This window comes from Nestor notabilis, unplaced genomic scaffold (genome assembly GCF_000696875.1).
Source record: "Nestor notabilis isolate BGI_N333 unplaced genomic scaffold, ASM69687v1 scaffold12990, whole genome shotgun sequence".
Classification (NCBI taxonomy): Eukaryota; Metazoa; Chordata; class Aves; order Psittaciformes; family Psittacidae; genus Nestor; species Nestor notabilis.
The window spans coordinates 22816-35700 of record NW_009909778.1 but is presented as its reverse complement, the minus strand read 5'-3'; the positions used below and the strand labels follow the sequence as shown (position 1 = coordinate 35700).

The 12885-nt window shown below is 39.4% G+C and overlaps 1 protein-coding gene across 1 annotated transcript in view; it reads left to right on the top strand.

The window, feature by feature from the left end:
- LOC104412236 (ensconsin-like) overlaps positions 1 to 12885 on the top strand; it is a gene marked incomplete at its 3' end in the record, with an annotated part of 75263 nt that overhangs the window by 41570 nt on the left and 20808 nt on the right. The gene's annotated exons all lie outside the window — the stretch shown is intronic.

Sequence of the window (12885 nt, the reverse complement as noted above, 5' to 3'; positions counted from 1 at the left end):
AGAGGGCAGCACAATGCCACATAGTGAAATCTTTCTAGTGCCTCCTTATGAACCATCTATACCAGGGCTTTTATGAGGGCTTGGGATTTTTTTGAGTGGAGTGGAGGGGGCTTGACAGTAAGTGTGTAGAGTGTAGACTTTCCACCCTGACACTTTGACTCTCTTCCTATGTGTATGCTCTTTCCCGAAGGATTAACCTGAAAGAAAACCTGTGCACCCTTGGTTTCCCCCTTCCCTAAATAGATCACAGCTGTTGTGACCAAGCTGCTGCAAAATGCATGTTAATGTCACTCAGGTTTCTCTTTCTATGGGAATCCTCTGATTCTCTTCTTGTCCCTCCTACAACCTGTTGCTTAGCTCTACAGTCCTCCCATCCCCAGATAGTTCCCTTGCTTTTCCATCCTGTTCTAAAAAAAAAAAATATCTTGATTTCTGAGCTCAACCCTAGCACTCCTCTGGGCCTCCCAGCCGAACTGGTCTCTGAGGCTTCCTGGTGTCACAACCCTGTGGTGACACCAGGAAGCAGTTTGTACATAGTGACTCAGAGCAGGGGGTTCTTACCGTGCTCTTTTGTCCTGCCCTCAGCAGCTGTTCAGGGAGAGTCTTCTGGCTACCAGGTCAATACATCTGCTTCGTAGGAAGGGCTCTGCATCCTTTTAAAGGATGCAGTTTGCTTCAGAATGGTCTTGTGGATAGGAGCTGACTACTGGCAGACTACTTTGGAGGCCAGCAGCAACCCACAAGCCACCATTTATTACTTCCTGCAGGAAAGGGAAGTTTTAAGTTGTTGCGGAGAAAAGGAGGAGATGTTTTATAAGAATAAAATGCTGATGCTTGGTTCCTGTGCAGTTCAAGTGTCAGAGTAAACGTCTTGGATGCAGCTGTTCTGAACAGTGTGTACTAATAGATTTCAGTGATGAAAAAAGATGATGGTTTAGTTTTATGTTCAAGCTTTTGCATTTGGATCTCTGCTTGATACATCTCCATGCTTCTCAGCAGGGTTGTGCTGTAGCATGTGTTAGTTGAAAGTAAGAATTTTCTTGCTGTCTTGTTTTGAAGGACTTTGGTAACTGTTACGTATGTGTATGTGAGAGCTTACAAAAGCAAAGCTAGTGCTCATTGTAGTGTAATTTTGGTACACTCAAAGCACTGTTTTGTAATAATCTTATGAAAAGCACATCAGGTCCTGGACAAGATTGGGGCTTCAGAGTGTGCTTACACAGTGAATAAATGAAAGCAAGGAGTAGCCTTGACTCAGTGTTCAGCTCAGACACAGCTGGTAGAAGCAGCAGTGTAAGGAAGTTGATCTGTCCAAGGTCAGCCCAACTTCCAGTACAGTGCAACAATACCAGAAAATGTCTCCAGCTGTGCTGGAACAGATTGCCAGGCCACTTCTCCCCGAGCTCTTCTTGCAGGTAGTGCCAGAGTTGTTATTGACAAGTGGGTTTTGTGAAAATTATAGTTTTTAATAAGTGCTCATGTGAGTTTTTTTGTGTATTTTTTAAGACTTATTGTCTCCTACATTTTTGAAAAGGAGAGCAGATCATAACTTTATCCTGACTTATGCTAAAGATTTCAATGTTAGACATCCATCTGCTTGGGTTTTACCTTTGTATCTGCCAGCGGAGCTGCATTTATCTTGGTAATTTTTGGCCAGCCATAGGACTTTCAGACCTATTTATCTCTGAGAGATCACTGTCCTTTGTTCCCAATCTTCTAATTTTAAAATGCAAATAGAGAAGTATGGAGTGCAAGTATGGAATGAATGCAGTACTTAACTCTAGAGCAATAAATGACACTAAAATATTACTTAGTATACTGTTTGTCTAAGTATATATGTATGGACACTTGATAATACAAAGAATAAGGCTTGCAAGATATATTTTTCTGAAAATATGAAGAGTAGCTTTTATATGTGTACATATTACCAAAGTAATATTCGTAAGTTATGGATGTAAGAACAGACAAGAGTCACAGGCAGTGGGAAAGCTTTTTATTCACGTTGAACTTTGTTATTCCTGTACCCAGCCCCTGATTCATGGCTCATATGAATTTGTTAGTAGGATAAACACTCCAGCTTTGCCATTAAAGCGACTCTTCAGTCTTAAAATTCAGTGCTACTGCTTTAGAATAGAAAAGCCAGTTGCTGAATGCTCAGATTCTTATCCAAGTCAGGTATTCTGGATTTCAGTCTTAATGCAGCTCTGCATTTAAGCTAATAAATGTTGTCAGCTCTGACCTGTACCTACACTTTCAACACACTCCACCCAGCACAGCAATACCTCTAGCCAACTGCTGCTCCCACCTGCTAGATAAAACTGCCTACAGCAACCTTCATTCTTGCTTATACAGTCCTAGGAAGCTCTAGTTTCTGCTTAACTGACTAGTGCAAACTATGCAGTTTTACACTGTGCATATTAGGCATAAAATACGATATGACCATGTGAATGAAAGAGTGGTTTTGTTTGGGTTTTTTTGTTTCTTTGTTTTTTGGGCAATGCTCATAAGGAAATAGTTGGAGGTGGAATAGCTAGATTTCCTCTGCTATGTACTGGCAACACTTTTGAGTGAGGTACTAGTTTGTTCCAGTTGTCACTTCTGATGCCTTCTGTATCTCCCAGCACACATCCTGGCACTCTTTTGACAGTTAAGTACCTGTTCAGTCAAACTCAGGTGTTAGAATAACTAGATTATTTTTTTTTTCGCTTTATTCCCCCCTTCTCTGTTCTAGGTATTTCTTTTTTCTACTGGCTGTTTTTCAGTACTTTTCTCTCGCACTTGTGGAATTAGAGCAAGAAACTGATATCTCATCTTTGCTGCTCAGTGCACCCTTTATCCAGAGGCATATCTGAACTGTCAGGCACACATAACCGTTGGCATGCCTCAGGGTTACCTGTGCTTTTGCTCTCATCCATGGTGCTGCAGCTCTCATACAGTTCCCCTTCTCAGAATCTTGCTAGGGTGCAGTTCTGTGGGGACTGCTGTGCATATCCTGACCCTGATACAGCTCTGTGACACCATCTCTCACTTGTGGTCCCCAAGTGCCCCTTCTTACTGCATTTCATCTGTTGGAGATTCTGTTTCTGGAAGTAGAGACCCATTAGTACAGCTGCCCATGTCCTGTTACTGATACTCATCAACTGAACAGAACTTAAGCATCATCTTCCCAGATCTTCGGCCTTGCTGGGGGGGCTCTGGTTTGCCATTCACCTCACTGGGGATAGCTGGTTTGTGTTGTGCAAATATGCTTGATTTGGCATGGTCTGGAAAGCTAATGCTTGTAATCTGCACAGCTCTTGTGTTTTTAAAAATGCCTGTCCAGCTGTCAGTGTGACACTTCCCAGCTTAGTGTTTTTTTGTCATTCTGTAGTTTTTCCAAGGTCTGGGAGAATAGTTCTCCTGCTTTCCAGGACACTATCCCAGGGGCTCTACTTCTCAGTTAGGCTTTTCCCCTTGGATGTACTGTCTTTCTTAGTGTCTTGGACCAGCCTCCTTTGACCAGAGCTTCTCTGGCAGTTGAAAAGGCACTAAAAGCTTATAGTTTTCCTCCTTTTTCAAGATTTCCTGTGAAATTTTTCCTCAGCTTTGCATCTTTTAAAGATATAATTTCTCTTTGCTCTTATTTTACTTCCCCACTGCTAGCAATTCCTATTTCTGCTCACACAGGCTTCCTTTAGAGAACCTGGAAATAGCTGGTTTCTTCAAGAGGAACACTTTTGACTGTAAGCTTATTAAAGGCATTTCTTTCTATCTGACAGATATTGATCATGGAACAGCTTTTTTTTAAAGTACTTCTTGCTATTAGAAAATGTTTGTTTGTATTCCCCATCTTAGAAAATAGGCTTTGGTACAGGTTCTTGGGTCAGGGAATCTTAGCTGCTGTGGGAAGTGACTCAATGTAACTATAATGGCTGTATGAGAAATGGGGTAAATTGACATCCTATATGAAATTGCTTATTGGTCCTTCTAGAGCTTGTACTCATCCTTGTAATAGAAACATTGATTGCACACCTCTGAATGTGAACACATAGACATACCAGAACTGATCATAGATTTGTAAATAGAATTAATTTCCAGTACAGAAGAGCTTTTTTAGGAATAACCTCCAGTTTTTACATTTGCCTTGGTTCAAGGTAAAACTAAAATCTGAACCTTCCTAGAACTGGTTAGCCTTATGCATCCCTTTTTCAGCTTTTGAAATGTTTAAATACTGAATTCTGTGCTGCAACTGGTTTTACTTCAAGCTCAGTGTTTAAATGCGTATGTATTTAGTAGCAGTACAGCTCTCTTCTCCCACCCCTTTTGCAGAAAGGGAAACTGAAGCCTGGTTTTCCATTTCATATTATGCAATATCGTAATGGCAGAGCTGGGAGAGAGGAACCAACTGTCCTTTGGTTCCCACTTGGGTTCTGGCAGACCATGCTATGTCCTTAAAAGGCCAAAATATAGTAATCACATATCAGTATGCCAGCAGAATCTTTTATGTTGTTTTTGTGATGATGTCCTCCAGTTTATTTTGCAAATGTAACTTGTTCTGGATTCACAGGAATATGACCTAAAGTAACAAAACTTCACATGTGACATTTCTTTCTCTACTATTGCAAAATGAAGCTATAGAAACTTAGTTTGGATCCTTTCCATTGTTTTCTGTTATTCAGTTAGGTACTTGATGTCAACTATATAATCATGTGTATAGGCAACATTTTAACTCGGGTTTTTAACTTGTATTGCCAAAAGAACATGTTGTTCACAGTATTCTTTCACACTTGCATTCCAGTCCCCCAAAGATGCCTTAAAATAGAAGTTCTGTAGTCTTCTATCCTTCTAAGGTATTATCAGTAGCACATATCTTAAAATCATCTGATAGATGTGCATTTTCAGTTTGTCTGGGCTTTATTTCTTTGTTAAATTTACGCTTACGTACTTGCAATTAGGCATCTCATGCAGGCTTATGTAAGACTAGAGGAGAAGCATGTGGTGACAGGAGGGAGGGAAAACTCACGGAAAATTAAGAAAGTATTTAACTACTTTAAGGAGTCTGTATTTCTGACAGCTGGAGCAGATTATTCCACATGTTTGAAGAAGCTTTGTCGAAGTTCATCTAATGGCCAGTTGGAGTTTCACTAACCTGCAGTGACCTACTGCAGGTTTTTACATCCGTGATTTTTGGATGACATGTTAGATAATGTTGAGCATAAAGTTGTAGTTATATAGTAGTAGGGATATTGCTTTAGTCAATAAAAGTTGTAAGTTCAGAGCAACCCTTATGCCAGGCCAATACTCTGCTACCATCAGCTGCTACCCAGTTACTGAACACTTAACAGGAATAGCTGAAGTAAAATGGATAATCCAGCTCAATTTTAAAAGTACTTTAAAACATATACTTTTACCTTTGAAGGGGGGACAGGGAGTAGTTTCCAAACACAGTAATATAGTGTTGCACTGGTGTGTTTAGAAAGAAACCAAGGTTTTGTTCTGCCAGCCCTTGAGTCTGTGGGTGATTTCTGTGCAGTCCCTGAAATCCAAGCACTGGATGGGTAGGTGTAGTTGCATATTTTTAAGCCCTGCTTAGACAAAGCTTTTCATTTGACTTTCTTATCTGGTAGTGTTATCCACGAGAACAGATGTTACATAACATCTCACCTGGGGAGGAAGGCCAAAGAGAAAAGTTTAATAGCTGACCAGAGCATCCTGGCTTAGAGAGCTCATTCGTGGATGGCTGCTGGAAGACTGTTCACTGAAACAGGTCCTTGCAAGGCGAAGGTGGGGTGGTACAGCTCTTTACAGCTTTTCTGATCAGTGGGAGGTTGGGGTGGAGTGTTTCCCCATGTGATGTCCCCTTTGGTTGAGATGGTGGGCAATGGGAAAATCACTTAGTGTTTTGGTTTAACATCAAAAACACTAGAAGGTAAAAAATACACACCAGAAGAACCACATATCAGAAAATACCTTATGGGTTGAATAAAAGATAGTCAGACTCCTCTTTGTGGCACACATTGACAAGACAGATCATAGAATGATAGAATGGTTTGGGTTGGAAGGGACCTTAAGGATCAACCCCTCTGCCATGGGCAGGGACATGTTCCACTAGACCAGGTTGCTCAAAGCCCTGTCCAGCCTGGCCTTGAACACTGCCAGGGATGGGGCACCCACAGCTTCTCTGGGCAAACTCTTCCAGTGTCTCACCACCCTCACAATAAAGAATTTCTTCCTTGTATCTGATCTAAATATACTTTCAGTTTATAAGCCATTACCCCATGTTCTATCCCTACATGCCATTGTAAAAACACCTTTTCCAGCTTTCTTGTAGGTCCCCTTAATGGAGTGGAAGGCTGTTCTAAGGTCTCCCCAGCGCCTTCTCTTCCCCAGGCTGAACAAACCCAACTGTCTCAGCCTGTCTTCGTAGGAGAGCTGCTCCAGCCCTTTGATCCAGACCCTTTGTTGGTCTTCAGCCTTTTAAGTTTCCAGAATGCTCCAAGAAAAATATCCTCGTATTTCTGACACTTCTTTATACAACTATTATTCTCTCCATGTAAAGATAGTCGTTCAAAACAAGCAACAGAGCAAGCCTTAGGTAGCTGAATTATGTCTCTCCTGGCATGAGTTAGCTTAGTGAGTCTTGCTGGAACCTGTGCTGTCAATATTTAGGTTTGGATTTCAGATGTTTAGTTGTCTGATTAATCTGTTTGTATCTTAGAGCAAGAGGTATTTTATGTGGGAGCACACCTACACTAGTTACTAAATGCTTGTGCCAGTTCTTATTTGATATCCAGCATCGTTAAAACTTATGGTTGTGTGCCATCTGTTCTTTTCTTCATCGCTTGTCATATGAGTGGTCATATGAATGTGTACTCAAACTGTGTCACAAAATATTCCAAGGAAATGTCAGATGAGGAAATACAGAAAAAATATTACTCTGTGTACCTAGGCTCTGTTACAAATGTTTTATCTGGATGGCTTTTAGACCATTGTTTTGGAGTTAATGGAGCATTACATAATCCCGTGGCATAAATGCTCGAAGAAAATAATGTGCACGCACTGTAAGAGAGATGCGAAGAAACTTGAGCTGAAGCTATTAGAACATCAGTGCTCTCACTAATGCTCAGAAACAGTATTTTTACTACTTTGTAACAGTTTTCTATATGATGCCGTAGGCCAGGCTGATAGGAATCATGATGTAGGTTTTGGGCTTCTGGGTTTTGTCAGGCTGCCTTTAAGATGGGACAATTCTTACCATGTTTTGGAATGAATATTTGTTAAGTTCAACAGTAGTTACTTCTGCTGATCACAGAAGACTTAATACGGTTGTTAAGGGGAGTGCCTTCTTTTAACAGTTATTTTTGGTGATTATATGCCTTTTTTTTTTTTTTTTTTTTGAATGCTGCTCTCAGCAAAACATTGAAGAGTTGATCGGCACTCTTTCTCTATTTCTCTCCCCTACCTTCACCCCACAAAAAGCGTCACATAGATTCCTTGTGCTACCTTTTAGCCTTTACATTCATCCTGAAACATGCCTGTGGAAGGAGGTAAAGGGGAAACAAAGATTTTTGTCAGGCCATGAAAGGAATTAATTCACTGAGGCACTAAGGCCTGAGTGTATATTGCTAAAGCTGCCAAACGTAGGAAATGGCTTAAAGCAGTCTGAAAAATCTTAATTGTGTTTTCTAAAGTGCATCTAATGCAGTAATGCCTGTCTAGATTTTAAAGCTGGACTAATCAGTTTTTTCCAACTTTCATTGCTAGTGGTATTTTAATTTGAATTAATTGAAATTAATTTTTTTTTCCTCTCCCAATCTTTAGTGACATAACTGTCTCTCTATCCTTGCTTGCAAATGTTTTCAAGCTGTTTGTGGAGGGGTTCTTAGAATTCTTACAGTCTGTCTTTAGACTCTTCCCAGATTGATGAGTTCTGGACTCAAGCACCCTTATAGTAGAGCTACAGGACATGAGGATGAGTAGTAAGCCAAGAAAATCATGCCATCTCATTTCCTGGCTTGGCTTTTAATTATAAATAGATGCTGAACCAAGGATGTGGTTGGTATTTGAAGTATAATTATTAATCTTTTGGGTTTTCTTTATAAAGGATTTTTGAAAGGGCATTCAGAGCCCCAGGATTCTCTCTTTCTAGACTGACAGGGCCTGATCAAAAATCTGTTAAAATAATGGGAATATCTTCTCTGTTAGAATTCACTTAGGTCATAAATTGTCCTGTATTCAATTCTGAGTAATGGCTGTGTTAGTAATTTGTAAAGAGTTTATGAAGTTTTTACCAGTATCTTGTACTGTACCTTTAAGAAACCTGGCATCTGCAAGTCACCTTTAACAACACGGTTTCTTCCCCATTGCCTCCAAACATTGCAACATGTTTGGTGGTTTCTTCTAAGTCATTCTGCATTTTCATTCTGTTATTCCCACTAACTTGCTTTTATCCGTGTGATTAATTCAGCTTCCTACAAGGGAAATTAAATTTAAAAAATTAAAGGCTGCTGTTCTTTGGAAGTAGTCATTTCCAAAGCATCTCCAATAAGAAAGATTAAAAATTAGCTGTATATATAGCATTAGTATAGAAGGGGGGTGTGTGGGGAATCATATACCTTACTAAAACCAGCTTTGTTAAAATGGAATCTTCTTGTTGCTCTTTTCCTCACCTTGAATGAGGAACTTGTATCGTGGCTTCAGTGTTTTATGTGTAACCTTCAGGTTTTTTTCTATGTAAAATGGCATTAAAGTGGTATTTTAAAATGGTCTGGTTTTAAAGGGAATTTGGTGGTGTTTAAGTTGCATTGTAATAGTGGTTGAGCTGATGTTTAGTGATATTAATCTCTTTCATTTTCTTCCTTGTTTTAGCAGCTGAAGGTTCCAAAATACAAGACAAGAAAGGCGCTTCAGGACAAAGCAACACTGGAACTAAACCAGGTACATCATTCCTCATGCTTCATGTTATAATGCTGTCTGCCTCAATGGTGTATGAAAATCAGCTGTTGTCTTAGGAACTTTTAAAATGCTTAATGCTCTTATACCTCTCTTACTGTTTCAGTCAATACTGGTATCACTGATCGTATTCAGTTAGGCTGGAATTCCTGATTTTTTGCAAAGAAGCAAAACCAGAAAAAAAAAATTCTACTTTTATTTTAGAACAGCTTAGGAATGAGGGTTGGAAAGTGAAATAAGGCAAGAGAAGCCACTGTACCTGCATCTGTGCTTGCATGAGAATTATCTGTTGCAGGCAAAGATTTCAATCTTTTATGTAAATGTGCTGTTGTTCAAACATTTCTTCACATACCATAAAGTATGCTGTATTCTGTAATCTACTTTATGCAGTGGACAGAAGTTTGTTGTTGCTTCACCATACCTGATTAAATCCACTGTGTGGATTTAATTCACTATTCACTTACACAGTTGAAAGTCTATGTACTAAAATGTTTAGTGTAGTCCTTAATGCTTAATGTAGCATTAGATTAGATATCTAAATTCTGCCTGTGTTGCAATTCAGGTACACAAGCTTAAAGTATGCAGTTAATAAGGAGCTTGTTTAGGTGCCTGTGAAATAGCATAGGTACTTGTGTTGCTGAAGATGAGGCACACTGTAAGCACTCACTTCTCAAATCCTTGACAGCTTGGCAGCTCAGTGATTGGTTTGTACTGACAGACTCTTCTCTGTCCCCAAACTGGGTACTTCAGCCAATGTCCCCAGAGGGAAGCAATCCCACTACTGTCTGTGTTCAGATCACATCTCTGTCAGGCAGAGCTGGATCTGTCACAAAGCACCATATTCACAGCTATTCTCAATCAGAAAGGCAATACGGGAAAGAAAAAAGAGAATGGAGGTAACATTACCCTCTTCCATGGCAAGCCAGAACTCTGGTGATGGACAGTGTTCAGTATCCACTTTATCCTGCAGTAGCTTAATCCCAGTTTTCAGTTCTCAAGAAAGTGTCCTAGCTTCTCCTATGCTCTCTTCATCTGTTCTGGTGTGTAGAAATGTAGAAAATTCCTTGGCCTGGAGAGAGGGAGGAAACAGGCAGGTGTGCAGGGTTTAGCTCTGCACTCAGCTGGTAAGAGTCCGTGTTGAAGAGAGAGTTTCTCAGAGCTGGTGGTTTGTTGTTTGTTTGAGGTTTGTTATTGTTTGGTTTGTTTGTTTTTCTTTAGATTGCATATGAATTTCATGTCAAACGTTTTTGGTTTAAAAACTAAACCAAAGAGTTTGCAGCAGGAGAGACAGCTGTCACTATAAACAACGTCCTTATTGTCTGGAAAGTGTCTACAGGCTGAACAAATATTAAGAGTCCAAGGCAACTCTGCGTATATACTTAGCAGTGCAAAGGGAACTGGACAAAAGGAAAACAGTTTGAGATCCAAGCAATGCATCTTTTCAAATAATACTGGCTTACCTTTCTTTTTTCCCTGCACCACCCCTGTGAACTAATGTACAAACTGGCTGTTGTTTTCCATTTGATATCCCTTTTACTTTCTTCAGCATAAGAAATTAGCACCCTAGGGGTCAAGGTCAGAAGGGCATTGCAAAAAGAGAATGAGAGAATTATAGATGAAAATGAAGAATACTAGTAGTCTGACTTTTGAAGTCACACTGAGCGCAGATGATAGGTACCTGAGCCACAGAAACTGGCCATATGTACTAAGTACATATGACAGTTACTAATTTAGCAAAATTACAACCTAATTTCTACAAGCATCAACTGTGCTTAAGAGTTCATTGAGAATTATATAGAAGATTTAAAAAGCTTGCATTTTCCTTTTTTTAATATAATTAGGAACAAAAAATGACTGATATTTCAGTGCTGAATTTCTGCAAAATACTGTTCATGGCCTCTAAACTCTTAGAAATGAACTAGTAAATTTTTAAAAATACTTTTGAACTTGCAGTCAGTATTGTAAGTTTATGGAAAAATACGCATTTAATTTCCAGAAATAGGTATAAAATTAATTCCCCCTCTGTAGAACTAATATGGTTTATTTAATCTCCAAACATAATACGCATAAAATTAAACATTTGTTTGTTACGCTCAGCAAGCTATTTCACTACAATGACTTGAGTTCACATGCATTGCATGATAACCAGACTGCAACTTCTACAACAGTAGAAGTCTTTCTGAAGTGTACTCTGTAAGGCTTTGCATATGCCCAGTCCTCAATTATTTCTGTAAGAATTGAGGAATTCTTGCAGGAGTTTTTTCAAATGATCTGTTTCCCATCTCCTTGTGCAGCACCTTAAAGCTATTGCCCAATGACAAATGTGAGCAAGACCAAAGTACCTTGCGTTTGTCCTTGTATTCCAACAGAATACAAAGAAATACCAGTCCCACAGGTATTTGACTGGTGGCTTGTTAATGAGCAGAGATACGAGAAATAAAATGGGGAGCAGGCCTAGTGATCTTTCTTGGTTTGCCACAGCTTGAAGCTCTTGAAGCTATGTACTGGAGGTGTCTGTAATCGGGAGGATTCAGAATGCAGTGTCGGATGTTGGGCTTGTAGCCAAACTTTGAAGGATCATTTTCAAGGCTTAGAAAAGACATTCTAAATAACAGTAAGATTTGCACCAGTAATGTGTGCTGCAGGTCCTAGTAGAGCAAAGGCAATGCTGGTCTGCTACCAAGGTGTTATTCCCATCTTTGTGCTAATATTGATTTAGCTCTTTGTGATCCCAAATGTATGCAAAATAGCTTGTTACTGAAGACATACTTACACTCTGCATAGCCTGCAAGTTAGTGTGAATGCTTTAGGACTGTTCTAACATCCTGGGATGCTGGGAGAGGGGCTGTGTGTGTGTGTGAACACTGTCAGGTGTGTGATATAGAAAAAATAATTGGATATCTTCAAACACGGCAGAATGCAGAATGGCAGAGGGCAGTTTTAAAAATTTATTTTATTCCTTCTGTTGCTTATAATTAGGAATTCTTAAGGGATACCTTTTCAATTTGCCTGTCCATGTAACCCTTCTGCCTCTTTGAAGAATTGCCGCTTCTCCCCAGTAGGGAAATCTTTCTTCTCAAGAAAGCAAAAAAAAAAGAAAACCTTTCAGGAGAATAGTACATTCTAAAAGAAGCAGGATTTTATGTTATTCCCCAGTGTCTCATCATTCTCTGTCAACTCAATGTTACATTGACTTTGCTGACAGCCGTTGAAGGGAATCCTTGTTTTCTAGGGGAATTTATATTAGATGTGAATTTTTCCACTAGCAGTAATTACTCATGCCACAGAAATTCACGTTTTGTGAATCTAGTGTGCCAGCCATGAGACAGAAGGAATATTATTACCCTTTTGACCTGTGTCTGCATGCTCAAGAGACTGCATGTGAGTCAGCACACTTCTTAACATCAGCCAAATGTTAATCTACACCATACATGGGACATATCTATGCAACAATATGACTCAGTATAGTTTCATGAACAGCAGCACTGTATGCTGTTCAACCACCATTAGGGGTTTGATCTGTAACTGGGTGATGGATTACATTTGTCTTTGCTGGTGACTAGTTCACTTGTTGCACCTTTCTTTGGGGCTATCATGTTTAAATGTTCTACTAACTATGCAGTGGGTTTTCGCATTGCCACTCTTGCTTTGCATTGCTAATAACACCAATAATTGGGTCTGTAGTCTGACCATTGTTGAGATGATAGTTTTTCACTGATGAGAGTTCAAGACTAAGTAAACTGAACCTAGTCATCCGTGAACTCGTTCGTCCAATAAATCCTGTTATCTTGATGCAGAAACTTCTGTTAGAGTATGAAATGCACATTACTATTTTTTATTTTATTTTTTTTTTCCCCTAATTCAAGCAACTTCAAAATCTGTCTAGCACATCCTCACTTTAGGAATTTATTTTTGCAGATATCTTTAACCTCATTTTTATGCCCTATTGTATTA